The following is a 14822-nucleotide window of genomic DNA, read 5'->3' as shown; positions in this document are numbered from 1 at the left end:
CAACAAAAATATATGTAAATTAAATATTTGCGGTTTTGTATGGTCATTATTACACGTACGCGGCAAAAAAAATATTTAAATCCATCAGTCAATGTAAGCGAATAAGTGAATAACAAAATGCGAACCACAAAAATTCATTCAGTTACATTTGCTCCTCTTATTTTAATATTATTTTCTTTTTTTTTTGTTTGAGTAGATTTTGCAAATAGAAAATTGACTTTTACAAAACCCAAATATAATAAAGATATAAAAGCCATCAACAATACGTTTATTTATATTTTTTTTTTATTTTTTTAAATAAATAGAAAAAGACTAAAAAAAAACTCTCTTGAAAAATATGCTAAAAATTGTTTTTTTATGACCATAAACTCATACATTTTTATATACCTACACTTACAGTCAGACAAATAAGGTTTTATATTTTTCTGTGTATTTATTTATACATTCAGTTGATTTTGCATATGTTTGTTGTAAATTTATATGCACAAGTTACTGTGTCAGTTCGTTTATTTGTATGTATGTGTAAATATGTGTGTGTGTATTGTGGGTTCATTTACATGCATACTGCATGTGTGTGAATGGGTATGTGTATATGAGTTTGTGTGTAATACATATTATTACATTTGTATTCATATGTGGTTGTTTATTTTAATATTTTTTTTCTTTCTTTTTTTTTCAACTGCCTCACATTTAATGTGTCCCCAATGATTGCTATACTCTGTGTCACATTTATTTTTTTATTTTATTTAGGACAGACCTTCCTCATTCCTTTATTTATTTAATTTTTTAGCTGTTGCCATAAGTATTCTCGTTGGTTGGTTGGTTTGTTTGTCCGTCTGTCTGGCATATGTTTGTATTCAAATTTGTTTTTCATTTCACTTTTTTTCACTGTCGTCCCCTTTAGATTATTCACTCGTATTTGTATTGGGAATGGTACTGTGTGTGTGTATATGTATGTGTTGTTAAGCAGATAAATCAATTTAGTTTAATTTTTATTTTATTTCTTTGGAGCATTATTATGCCAACACATTCGAATAATTTTTAATATATCGAGGGCCTTTATTCAAAATCCTCTATCTTTGACTTTCACGAAAATGAATTTTAGATGGTAAAATGTTCTGTAAAACAGCCCACATCTATGGTGTGAGTTGCATAACAAACATACATATTTCTTTTTTCTGTTTTATTTACATTTTGTCATTTCTTTTTGAAAAATACAACCCTCTATCTATCATAAAGTCCCCAATAATGTAAAATTTTAAAATCCAATTATATACGAGAGTCAGTAGTTGTTTTAAGAAATATTGTAGAATACCAAATTTTAATAACTCAAGTAATAAGCGAAAAAAACTGTTTTTTGGCTCTCCTGAAATGTTGTGTTTTTTAAGATATAGGGTTTTGAATATGAAGGGTTTTGAATATATTCCCTTTTTAAACATGTTTAAAATTGTGTATGTCATCTAAGCTTTAGTACACAAATATAACAAATTAGATTTAAGGTAGAAAATTAAATTAAAGATTATTAATGTCTTTTGATTACAAATAAAATAAAGAAATGAAATAAATAATGCAAACATTTTGCATTTGGGAATATATGTATTTTGCCATGCGAAAATTAACTTTCACATTTAAGTAAATTTTCTAGCGTTGTTATAGAATTAGGCTATTTTTTAAGTATTATTAAAATGCATATAAAAATGGTAAGAAACATTTATTTTCCATTCCATTTTTTTTAACTTTAGCCCCTGGGATAATCCATATCAAAACGGACAGAAAACAGCTATTTTCGGATTTGTTATCTTCGATTTTAATGAAATTTACCATACATATTACCGTTCCAAAGGGTTTTCTCAATTCATTGACTTTTTCTTCGCAAACCCATTTCATTTAAAAAATATCGCGATTTGAAAATTTAAAAATTTGTTAAAATTGCCTAAAATTATATACACATAATTGCCCATAACCATGAAACTACTCAAAGTCCAACATAATTTTTGATTCCATTTTAAAGGCAAAGATATTGTCTTTAAAATGGTGTGAATAAAACTGTTTACATCCAAAAGGTTAAAGGTCAATTTTCGAAGTATATATTTCAATGTAAAAAATATCAAAGATCGCTGTGTTAAAAATTAAAGAAGGACATGGTGTGAGGACACCTAAACTCTATACTATATTCGTGGAAAAAATTTTCAATGGAGATTCGATTAGTTCAGGAAAAAACCGTTATTAAAGGTACGTTTTTTCATATAAATTCATATAAAAATTTAAGCAAATAGAAAACTGAACACAGTTGAATCAATTTCAATTTATGCGGTAAAACACAAGTGCTTAAATTTTTATATGAATTTATATGAAAAAACGTCTTTTTAATAACGTTTTTCCTTATAGCTCCTGAACAATATCTTTGGCTTTAAAATGGAGTCAAAAATTATGCTGGTCTTTGAGTAGTTTCAAAGTTATGGCCAATTATGTGTATATAATTTTAGACAATTTTAACAAATTTTTAAATTTTCATATCGCGATAGTTTTACATCGGAATGAGTTTCCATTGAAAAAGTCACTGATATAAGGACCATATTGGATATATTATGTATGTGGTACATTTCATTAAAATTCGAGACGGTAAATCCGACTGCTGTCCGCTTTCACATGGATCTTCCCCCTGTTATTTTTAAAAAAACATATTCAAATCGAAACTTTAGTTATATGGTATACAGAAATTGTGTTTCATAATTCTGGATAAATAACTAATGCGATCACCTTAATTTTTGGCATAACAGGACACTATCATCAACATAATTAACACAAAGTTTTCTTTGTAATGGAGGTCCTACACCCACTGTTCCAATCTCGCCCATTTTTGCTAAATACATCCGCACTTATCTTTTCTTTTAAGACTTTCACAATTATTGTTTTCCAAATATTCGAATATAAAACATTCAATCCAGCACATTTTCAGCCAACTACGTACCATGGTAACGAAATAAATACTACAAAATTTTCCAGATTTCTCTAATACAGTTCACAAGATATTCTAAAATTTATATTTATTTTGTATATGAGGTTCCATTCTAGCCTATTTTCAGCCATATTACTCAAAATTATACAAACAATGTTTCAGACAGAGTTTGAAGAATCTCGTAATTGTAGTTATCCACATATTCAAAATTGACTATGTACTTAGTATGGGAGGTACCTTACACAATACCGATCCAGACCACTTGTATCCAAACTCCGTGCAGTGATTAGAAATTCATTCATACAAACTTTAAGTACTTTACAGTTATAGTTCTCCATATATTAGAAATTAACTAATTACTTCCTATGGAATGTGCCACACCCACTAATACAATCCCGAACATTTTCAGCGTAACTAAGAACATAATAAGAGAGCCATTCGAACAAAGTTTGAAGAATCTTGCAACTATAGTTCTCAAATTATTTAGAAATAACCATTTATTTTGTATAGGAGGTGATTTTATATCTCCCATTTTTGATTAAACCTCATGCATGATAAGAAATAGAATCATATAAAGTTCGAAGACTTTCACAATTTTAGTTTTCGAGGTGCCAGGCCCACTAATACAATTCTGCCAATTTTTAGCAAAACTCCGTACAGTAATAAGAAATAGTTTCGTGTAAAATGTGAAAACTTTCACTGTTATAATTCTCCATATATTCCAAATAGAGTATTTCCTTTATATGATAGGTTTCACGCCCACTAATACAATCCCACCCATTTTCAGTTAAACTCCGTATAGTAGGAAGAAATTAATTCCTACAAAGTTTAAATATTCAAAACTTAAAAATTTACATTGTATGGGAATTTACACCGCCCACTAATCATACACCGCCCATTTTCAGCCAGTATTTTTTTCAATAAAAATCTATATATACAGTGGTGGCCTGCTAATTAAGAATACAATTTTTTGCTAAATTCCATGTGATTCTCAATTAATTTTTCAAATATTTCTACATAAGGAAGAACTGTTTTAACACACAAGTGTGTTTTATTCAACTGTGTCAATTCATAAATATTCACCACGAACACATAAGATTTTTCTACAACTTGACCAACATTATTTTTTTTTTAAATAAACATATTTTCTAACACTTATATTATTATATTTTTATTGCGATTTAGCTGATTTTTTATTCGATTCGAAATTTTAAGTATATGGTTTGTAAAGAAAAAACTCGATAAAAATTAAAATTGCAAGTTTTTAATATATTGCCTCCTTTTCACTTCTCATATTTCTTAATTATATACATATTTGGAGAAACTTTAAGAGCTAACAACACTGCCTCCTTTTCACTAATCCTTTCACATTTTCCATATCAGCTACCAATTTTAGCAAGTTTTGACTGAAAATTTTCACCGTATTTTTGCACAGTTGTAGTTATAGTCTTTGCATATATTGGAAAAAATACGCTATTTCAAGTTTTTTAATGTTTGTATCATCTCCTGCAATAATTACAGCTTAATTATTTAAACAAGCATTAATATGACAACGCTTATTACCCAATTAATCTAAAGAAAATTTTAAAATAATCTTCGATTTCTTGTGAAATAAAAACAATTTACGAACAAAAAAAACATATGTTTTCAGCGTCATCGATTTATAACTATTAATAAAACAAAATCTTTGCATAATTTTAAATAATCTTGTAGACACAGGTGTCTGGGTATAATGTTGCCATTACTCTATAATGTTTTGTGTTATTTGTTGTAAAAAATAAATATATGATCCGTTGTATAATTTCAAAGTGACACTTCCTTGCATAAACACACAGGCCTACTCATCGTCAAGGTGGAAACATTGTTACTTGTGCAACAAAACAATGTACGAGTAATAAATGTGATTTTGTCAAAAACAATTTATAATCGTGTCAAATATTTGATGTCTGAAGTACAGTAGTCATTTTTAAAAATGTTCAAAAAAAGCACCTGCTTAACACAGCAAACACATACATATATACATGTTTTGAAAAATAAAATAAATAAATTTACGAATAAATATATATTTAAACATGTTTACAGTGAATGACGTAAATTTGAAGACTTTATATTAACTAAGCAATAACAATTTTACTTACAAAATTAATCTGAATATAAGAAATTATGTTCAAAAATCTAAATATTAGAATTTCGACTTGAATAAAAAGGCGTGAAAAAACTGCAGTTTGTGTTTGTTAGTCTATATACTGTATATCATAACTATATATGCATCTAATTTTTCGTACAAACTTAAGGACAAGTTTTGATCAAACTTTTTATAGATTAAAAATGTGTCAAGCTTTTGCTTGGAAAGTTAGTTTTTTTCATATTTTACCAGTTTTTATGCTGTAAATGTAAATATGCATACTACACACTTCGACACTGTCCAACAAATTGAGACTTTTTGATTTGAATATAATAATTCTGAAAGGTCATATTGAGTAGATCATTTTTATAGAATAAACTTATAGTCCAGCTAGTCTGAATTTTTTTTACAGTGGGTCAAAGTTTTAATTTTTTGGTCGAAGAGCGTATTATACTGAATGAAAAAATTGTTGTAAGTTAATGTCTGAGAGTATTCTTATTGTCAGAGATACCAAAGTTATAAATAAGGCTCTTTATGCTTAATTTACGCGGTACTTAGGGTATCACATTTTTTAAAATATCACCAAAAATCCAACTATGATCCGAATGCGCTGAAATTTAAGAAGATCTACAAAAAACCAATAATTTTGGCGAAATTTTTGGCATACCACCACGTGATGGCCAATGTTTTATTAGTAATGAAAATCATTTTGTTAGGTCATTTGGAATCAAAAACATCACGCACCAACACCAATTTCTAAAATAAACCAAATTTTTTTTTCTCTGAATTTTTTATTTTTTTTTGCAAGTGTGAGGGATACTTCCCTTATTTAAAAATTATCTTTTGAAGTATGTCCGCAGTTATTATTAAAATAAAATATATTGTTTTTCAAAATAATTGAAAAAACTTAATGAAAAACTTTATTGCGTTTGGTGCGTGAACTTTTTTAACAACCGCGAAAAAATAATATTTTTAATGTTCTATTCGACTATACTATGTCAATTTGCATATTTGTAAGAAATCCTAAAATCCTATCTCTAATTCACATGTGTAAGTTATCTTTTTTTGGTTTATATATTTATTTTTTTAATTCTGCTCGATCTTTTTTTGTTTTTTAGATATGGCGAGCCTACGGAGGTCCTTAAATGTCCTTTTTGAAAGGATTTTTTTATTTTCTCAAAAAAAGCTTCAAATTGACCCCTAAAAACAGGATCTTGAGGGTGAAGATCTTCCACAAAAATGGGTCCCATAAAATTTCACAATATAACTCTGACAATAAGAATTCTCTCAGACATGAATTGATTCAAGTCGCCATAGAAGACTATAACACTCTTACTTGTTGTAGTTCGGAGTTATGTTCGAAAAAATGTTAAATCTGTTAAAATTAATTATTTTATGAAATTTAAGCAGACCTTTACGGTATCCCATTGGCCCCTAATTTATTATTGGAGGCTTGTAAGCCAAATAGAAACTATCTCGATCCGGCATTCAAGGATCGCAGCAACTTTCAGTTTCTACCTCATATGCTATAAACGGTCTAATGTACACTTTTTAAAATTTTAAAGTTTTCAAATGACGAAAATAGCAATTTCCTACTTCTTTATTTTCAAAACGAAAAAGTCCAAACATTGTTTAAAACTAAAAAAATTTACTACAAAAATGGTTAAAGTTCTTTGTTGCATTGTCACTCACTGTAATAGCATCGTTTTACACATCAATGCATACATGCGTAAAATGTAAGGAAATATCAAAGTGTCCCAGCAATTTTACAAGTAGCAACCCAGCAGTTCTAGTAGACTGTTCCGAACTAGTGAATTTACCTATCATTTATTGTTAAATATAATTAAATAACTATCTATGTGACTAATTATTTTAACATGTCCTTTTGGATTACAATGGGACCATCTGATAGCATTGGATTCACATGGAGTCAGTTACCTGACTGGTTACTTTATCAGTTACATAACTAATTATTTTAACATATACTGCTGCTAATTGAACTAAAATTGTCAGTTAAAAAGACATATCGACAAGTACATATCGATACTTTTCTTACGAAACCTTGTACTTTTTATGTCATGCTTTCTGTTTTAATATTGTAAAATTAATTTTATTTCAGAAAATATAGGTCTAAACATTATTCATATATACATGCCTATACAAAGTACAACACGTCTTAGAACCACGTACATTAGAATTTACTTCTGGTTTTCACTATAAAGGAATTCACCGATACAATTAAGTATCGATGCATTTTGTTCGATAACGAGTAGGTATCGATACCAAAGAATAATAACAAGAAGTGAAACGCTGTCAAAAAAAACCTAAGTCGGTTGTCATAAAAAACCAAACTATAAGAATGTATTGGTATCATTTTATTTATATGTATTGGTTTTCAAACCACTTTCACCACACTCCTCAAACACACAGGGTTGTAAAAAGCGAACTTAAAATTTATAACAAAATTTTATTACAATTAAATTTAAAAATTCAAATTATTTGAATTATATTTGATCTGGAAAGTTTTTATAAATAGATTTTTTTGCTTTTTATTCCATAATTTCTGCAAAAATTAAGTTTATTTGAATGTTTTTATTAATTTCCAATACAAAATTTTACAAATGTGTTTTTTTTAGGTTTTATTTCAACCCCCAAAAAATTTATGTCAAAAGAATTAAAAAAATATTTTTTTCGTTTGTACAAAATATACACGATTCGGATATTTAAATGGTTTAAATGTGTAGAATAAAATAATAAAAATATTATGTGATGGTGAAAGTGTGTGTTAGAAGTTAAATTTTGTGCAATTTTCATGAAAAAGTTTTGAAGTTAAATCTCTCTCTCAAGTGTGTTGAATTCACATACTACTTGTATGTGAGAAGAGAGAGAAGTTGTTGTTGTAGAAAAAATGAGAGGCTTCCCTTCTTGTTATTCTTTGATCGATACTTTATTAACGATACAGTATCGAGTACATGCATCGATACCCTAGTGGTATCGTTTCAGACCTAGTGACTACACTCTATGTTACTAGGATACACTATAGCGAATATACTTAAGCAAAAAGAAAATCAACTGTATGAGAATTATATCAACACAATTTTTTATAAAACCAGTTTTTACGATTTACTCACAAAAACGTACAGTACAAAATAAACATCAGCCAGATATCTCCTTTAGTTTGGGACCTATCGTGTTTTCGACAGACAGATAGACCGACGGACATTTCTAGATCATCTTAGAATCTTATGAGGGCCCTGAATATTTATATTAATGTGGGTCTGCAACAAAGATTTTGGTGAGTTATAAACGGCGTGACAAAATCATATAACCGCCTTACAATCTGAGGATGGTTGGTATAAAAAGGCAATATTTAGCAAAAGTGAAAAAATATTAACTATTTGTTCAAAAATTATAAGATTGTTTTTTTATTCATATCAGAATTAAAGGTATTTAAGCTAAACAAAATTTTGTTTTATTTATTTTAAAGTAAATTAAACTATCTCATACATTTTAATGTAGCTTATATTTAAAAAGAAACGAACAAAGGATCCAGCAAGATTAAAAAAATAAATAAACCTAAATATCTTTTGAACTAAAAGAGATAACATACACCGTCTCAAGCGATATTTATCTTTTAAATTTCAGCTCATTCGGATCATAAATTAATTTTTTGGTGATTTTTTAAGGTTAGGACACGCACATGGTAAAATAATTAGTCACGTAGCTAACTTTTTACATACCCTAAATCATAGTCAAAATCACTAGTTCGAGAATAGTCTAGTTCATCCATAACTGCTGGGGTATATGTGTGAAAATTATTTGTCAGTGTAGTTGTAAAATAATTTTGTAGGAAATAAATAAAATAAAATAATAGCTAAACAACATTTTCCAATTCATTGAATTTCAATTCACTTTTGTTTTCTCTTGCTCCTGTATTTGTCTTATTCTTCTTTAACATTTTATATGAAATGAGTATCCTTATGTCAATAAACAAAACAACAACAACGACAGCAGCTAGAATAAATAATAAGGAAATATCAAATAAGGAAGTAGATTAGAAAGTTGTCATCGTATAATAGAATATTTGTATAAGATAAAATTTCTCAAGGATTTGAAATTTTCCATTTTATTTTTTTCTACCCACGATTTACTTGTCTATAACAGGGATTTGGAAATGATTTCTTATTCGTACATAAGTTTTATTACATTTCTCATTTGCTGCGATTCTTTTACACTGAACATTTCATCGTACCTCAGTGATGGATGACTGAATGACGTGATGTGTTGATAGACAATGAGGATGTTTATTTCATGTCACCGTTTGTGTGTGTGTTTTGCTCAGTTTTTGTTTAATTTTTTTAACATTTTGACTACTTTTCACTTAAGTTTGTTTTGCTTGGATTCGATACATGATTAATTTTAAACAAACAGCATTTGGTGTGCTATCTTCGGCTGTGACGAATCTGAAATACCCTTCATTAATTTAAATCCTAAATCCATTTGTACAATGATCACAGTATTCTTCCCTTAAAACAGATCCAAGCCAGTTGACCGATTCTAGCAACACTAATGGTATTGTACAAAATGTTAGACTAGAATGCCCAGAAGATACATAATTCCCAGAAGATTAACGCACGGTGGCTCAGAACTTAATTTCATCGGCCAAAAGTCCAACTTTTTTTAATTTAAAAAATTTGAATGCCATTCAATAGTAAACTTATTGAAACTAATTTAGCCAAAAAATTAGATACAAATATTGGCAATTGTGGTTGTGTCATGCTGATAAATTCAAATATTTTATGTTATTTTATAAACACCTAGCTGTCCCGGCAAACGTTGTTCTGCTATAGCTCACACAAAGATTAAAGACTCCCAATATAATAGTACTCCAGATATGCAATAATAAATGTTTTACTATGTACATATATAGGTCAATTGCAAATCTAAACCATTCAGGGACCCACTCAAACACACACAACAAATTTCATCGAAATCGGCCCAGCCGTTAAGGAGGAGTTCAGTTACTAACACACGTACAGAAGAATTATATATATAAAGATGTGATTTTTGTAAATTTGATCAGAAATAAATTATTATTACTCGCAATCTGTTATCGACAATTGGATGATTTTTTTTATGTATATTGGTTTTGTTATGTATTTTTTCTTAGGTACTATATTTTAGTCAAATTTTAATTTAAGTGGAATAGAAGTCCTTAGGGTCAAAAGGGGTTAAACAAATTTTACTACCAGGAGAAAGGCCAAAGTGTCTGGCTTGACCGAACATACTTTCTTACTTGTTTTTGTCAGCTTATTACTATTTTATAAGTAAAGCTGATGAAAAAAAAAACGCATTTTCATACTAAATGCTATAAAAAACAAGTAAGAAAGTATGGTCGGTCAAGCCCGGTTTAAGCCCGAGGCATGAAAGAACATACTAATGTATGTACATATAAATATAAAAAAAAACAATTCACATATTTATGTAAAATATCCCTCATTAAACATTGACGTTTATTATTTTTTAAACTGATTTTCGAGGTTTCAATGTTGTGCTGTTGCATTTAATACTATTTTAACAATAGTATTCCATAACGCTTTTTAAATTTTGTTAGCCAACCATCACTGGCACAAAACTGACCACTATGGAATTTGTTGTGCAGCTCCACAGCTTTGCATTTTAATTGTTCTCCACCGACTGTGATATGTAATTTTCTTTGTTCTAAGAACCACTCGTAAAGTGCATCCTCCATTTTTTTAAATTCACCACTTGTAATTCTATACCGATTTTTTAACGAACTCATGGAATTATCCAGCAGTTGCGTTTTTTGTTTAATGATTGTACATATAGTGGATTTGGATAATTCATATTTATTTGAAATTTCAAACAACGATGTTTTATTTTCCTGGTCTGCTATAGTTTTTAATTTATCTTGCAAAGAAATTGTCTTTTTTACATCATTTTACTTGCAACATTTTGACAGTTAAAAACACAAAACACTTTAAAAATAAAAAATAACTTCGCTAAACGTAGATGACCGCGAAAGAATGAAGTTAAAACATAATAAAAACTTCATTCAACGTAAATAAAACAAAAATTCTTATAAGAAACCACCATTCGTACTATCGAATAGAAAAAATGTCCATCTGTTCTTACTATAGAGTAGTCAATGCAAACATTTTGCCATTCGTATTATTGGAAATTCGTAATAAAGAGCGTTCGTACTACTGGACGTCCACTGTATACCAAATTTTATCCAAATATCTTCAAAATTGCGACATGTACTCTGCGAACAAGGTTTACATGGACAGCCAGCCAGACGGACGGACATCGTTTAATCGACTCAGAAAGTGATTCAAAGTCGATCGGTATACTTTAAAGTGGGTATTAGGCTAATATTTTTGGGCGTTACAAACATCTGCACAAACGCATTATACCCTCCCCACTATGGTGGTGCAGGATATAATTAAATGTTCAACTTTAGCTTTAAATTTCTCAACAACAGCAGAACCGATTTTAATGAAATTAAAACTCAAGAAAATTCAAGAAAATATCTTTCCAAAAAATCTAAAATATCTCAATCGGTTCAAAAGTTACAAAGTTTTGGCCGATGAAAAACGATCCTGAGCCACTGTGCGTCGTATCAAAAGCAAAAAGTTTTTGATTTTGAAAGATTGATGAAATAGCTATCTATACTATTTGGGACGCATTTTGGTAAGGACAATAGGTTATAAGTTACATGGATAATAAAAAATACCTGCTTGGTCAAAATGTGAAATTATGACTCAGTTCTCCACCGATCTTGTTGAATTGTGTCTGTATTACTATACAATAGAACTAACCTTGGTGCAAATTTTATCTCGATCAGAAGACATCGATTTCACTTCACATGAAATCCCTCATATATGTAGTAAATAGTTATTTTTCTAATATCTGCAGATTTAATTGTGACGGTCTTCAAACTTTATACGAATCACTTTCTTATCACTGCATGAAGTTTAACAAAAATGGGAGGGGTCGGAACTGGAGGTAAGTCACCTCCCATATATAGTAAATATTAATTTCTAAATATCTTGAGAACTAAAATTGTAAAAGTACTTATATAAACTCTGTATGAATCAATTTATTATCACTGTAACTAAAAAATAGTGACACCGGAACAATGGGCCTGGGACGGCCATTACAACAAAGAATCGCCTGAAAAAATATAGTAGTTAAAGAAAATCTTGACATGAGTACATAAAACTTATAAAAATGGGTAGTATAAGAACAGTGGAGTGGTGTCTCTCATACCTAGTTAATGAGTTGTTTTGGAATATGAAGTGAACTGTAATTGAGAGATTCTTTAAATTTTGCATGTGTTATTTTCGTAGTTGGATTGTATCAGAAATTCATTCATATTTTTTTATTTTACGTTTTACTACGATAGAGGTAGCGCAGCGCAGCAGGTGAGCTAGTTTACTTTATTGCGTCTCAACTAAAAATTTGGAAGTTACAAACGGAATGACAAACTTATATGTCTCCCTACCACTCATGGTAAAAAAAATGTTGCCATTATTTTTTGAAAACGATGTTTGCTGCTGCATATGTCAACAGATGTCAATGAACAATTTGTTAAAATGTTGTACGTGTAAATATATATAGAGAAACATACGTACATGTAACTGGTGCTGTTGTTGCTCTTGTATTATTATTAAATATATGTATGTTTATACAAGCATATTTTTACATAGATTTGTTAACAAAATTTCCAAAACACCTGCACAACAAAATGAAATCAAATTTTATTCAACTCCAAATCTGCATATTTATTCATTTGTAAAAGCACACATACCCGAAATTATATTAGAAATTGACATTTCGTTTATTTCATTTTTCTATTACACAATTTTGACGCCATATTTTTTATTAATAAAATTTTTACTATTTATACATTTTATTTTTTGTATGCTTAAATAAATGTTTGTAAAATTAAGCAAAAATACTGGAGTGCCTTCATGGAATCGCTGAAATTACCACGGGACTTAATTTAAATATTTAACAAATAATGTTTAATTCTCTTATATGTATGTTGTATGTATATTAGAAAACTTCGAAAACCTAGCATGTAAATATTACAGCCAAAAACTGCATTATAAATAAAATACTAAAATGCTCTTTAAAATTTATTCTGTATGTTCCCAGCAAACAATACGACTAGTCCATACACGCATGTAAAATATAGCACATTGTATATTTAACATTACAAAGTCCTAGGGCTGGACCATAAAACCTAGCGGAGCAGTCTTAAAACTACTCTATGTCCGTATTACATTACCATGTTGTAATTAGTCCATTATTACTCCATTTCATCTAAAATCGATCACGTAGTCCAATATTATTAGCAGGGTGGCAATAAGACCTTAAAAATAACAAATCATGAACAATAAATAAACAAATATAAGCTTAATCCTAATAAAATAAAAAATTTAATACATACTAATAAATAGCGTTAAGTTAAAAACCACTTAACATGTTAAAATATAAATAAAATGAAAAATATTTTGTGCACGTGACCTTAATTGCTATACAAATTACAAGAAAAACAAATACATTCTCACACACTCACACATTCAACAAATACATGTATCTTTGTATGTTGTAAAATCCATATGTGTGAGTAAGGATATAAATTTTTACTCCTTTTGCCGCAAGTAGGTATTTACATTTCAACAAACAGGCGTATTTCTCCTGTTTTGAGCTGGTACTCGTTCTTTTTCTTATTTTGTATACTTTTTTTCGTAACTCCCATTAATTTGTACATCTTCCTGTTTTATATACATTTTTTTTCTATTTATAATGTTTGTAACTTTTGTATGTGCCATGTACTAAAGTGTGAAAGTGTAAAAATAATATACAAAATTTTATATGTAAATTCATCAGTATTTTTCACAAAAAAAAAAAAATTATGTGTGTGTGAACCAGTGTGTTGGTATGTTAAGTAATACATGCAAAAGAGAAAATGAAATTCAAAACCCTCATTTAAATTTACATTTAGTAGAGATGCCTTAAAGTAAATAAAAACAACAACACAAAAAATCACCACAAACATCCATATATGAACATGCCAAACATGCTGACAGAGAATAAATGACACTAATATAAATAAATAAATTGAAGAAGTTTTCTACCAACTCAAAGTAGAGGTATCAATATTGTAAAAATACTGCATATATTATAGATATATAGTCTAAAGATTCATCAATTAATTTGAGATTTGAATCCCTAGACACAAACATTTTAACCTTTATGTCAACAGCACAACTGCTTTACGCACGTCATCAGCAACATATCTGGGTATGTTCATACGTTTTGTATGGTGAATGGCATACCGTTAACATAAAAATGCGAATATCTAACTCGTTTGTTGTAATTTCTGTGTTATTTTTTTTTATTTTGTTAGAAATAGACAAAACGTTCAAAAATTTTATGATAACCAGTTTTACCCTTACATGTAGTCATTGTTTTTTTGAAAAAAGTGGTTGTGTAGGTATGACAAAAAATGCTTTTTCTTGGACCCTACGTATCAAGAATTTTTAAATTTATTTTTATTTAGAATATGTATTTAATGTAAAGTTAGCTTTTCAAAATGTATAAACTCCTAATACATCATCTTTGACATTTTTTAGATAACTTAAAAATAAAAAAAATACTTTTTTTCCAAAAACTTGCGTAAAATCGCATTTTTAATTTTTTTAA

Source organism: Calliphora vicina, chromosome 1 (assembly GCF_958450345.1).
Source record: "Calliphora vicina chromosome 1, idCalVici1.1, whole genome shotgun sequence".
Taxonomy (NCBI): Eukaryota; Metazoa; Arthropoda; class Insecta; order Diptera; family Calliphoridae; genus Calliphora; species Calliphora vicina.
The sequence above is the reverse complement of the archived record's forward strand: the minus strand, read 5'-3'. Positions refer to the sequence as shown.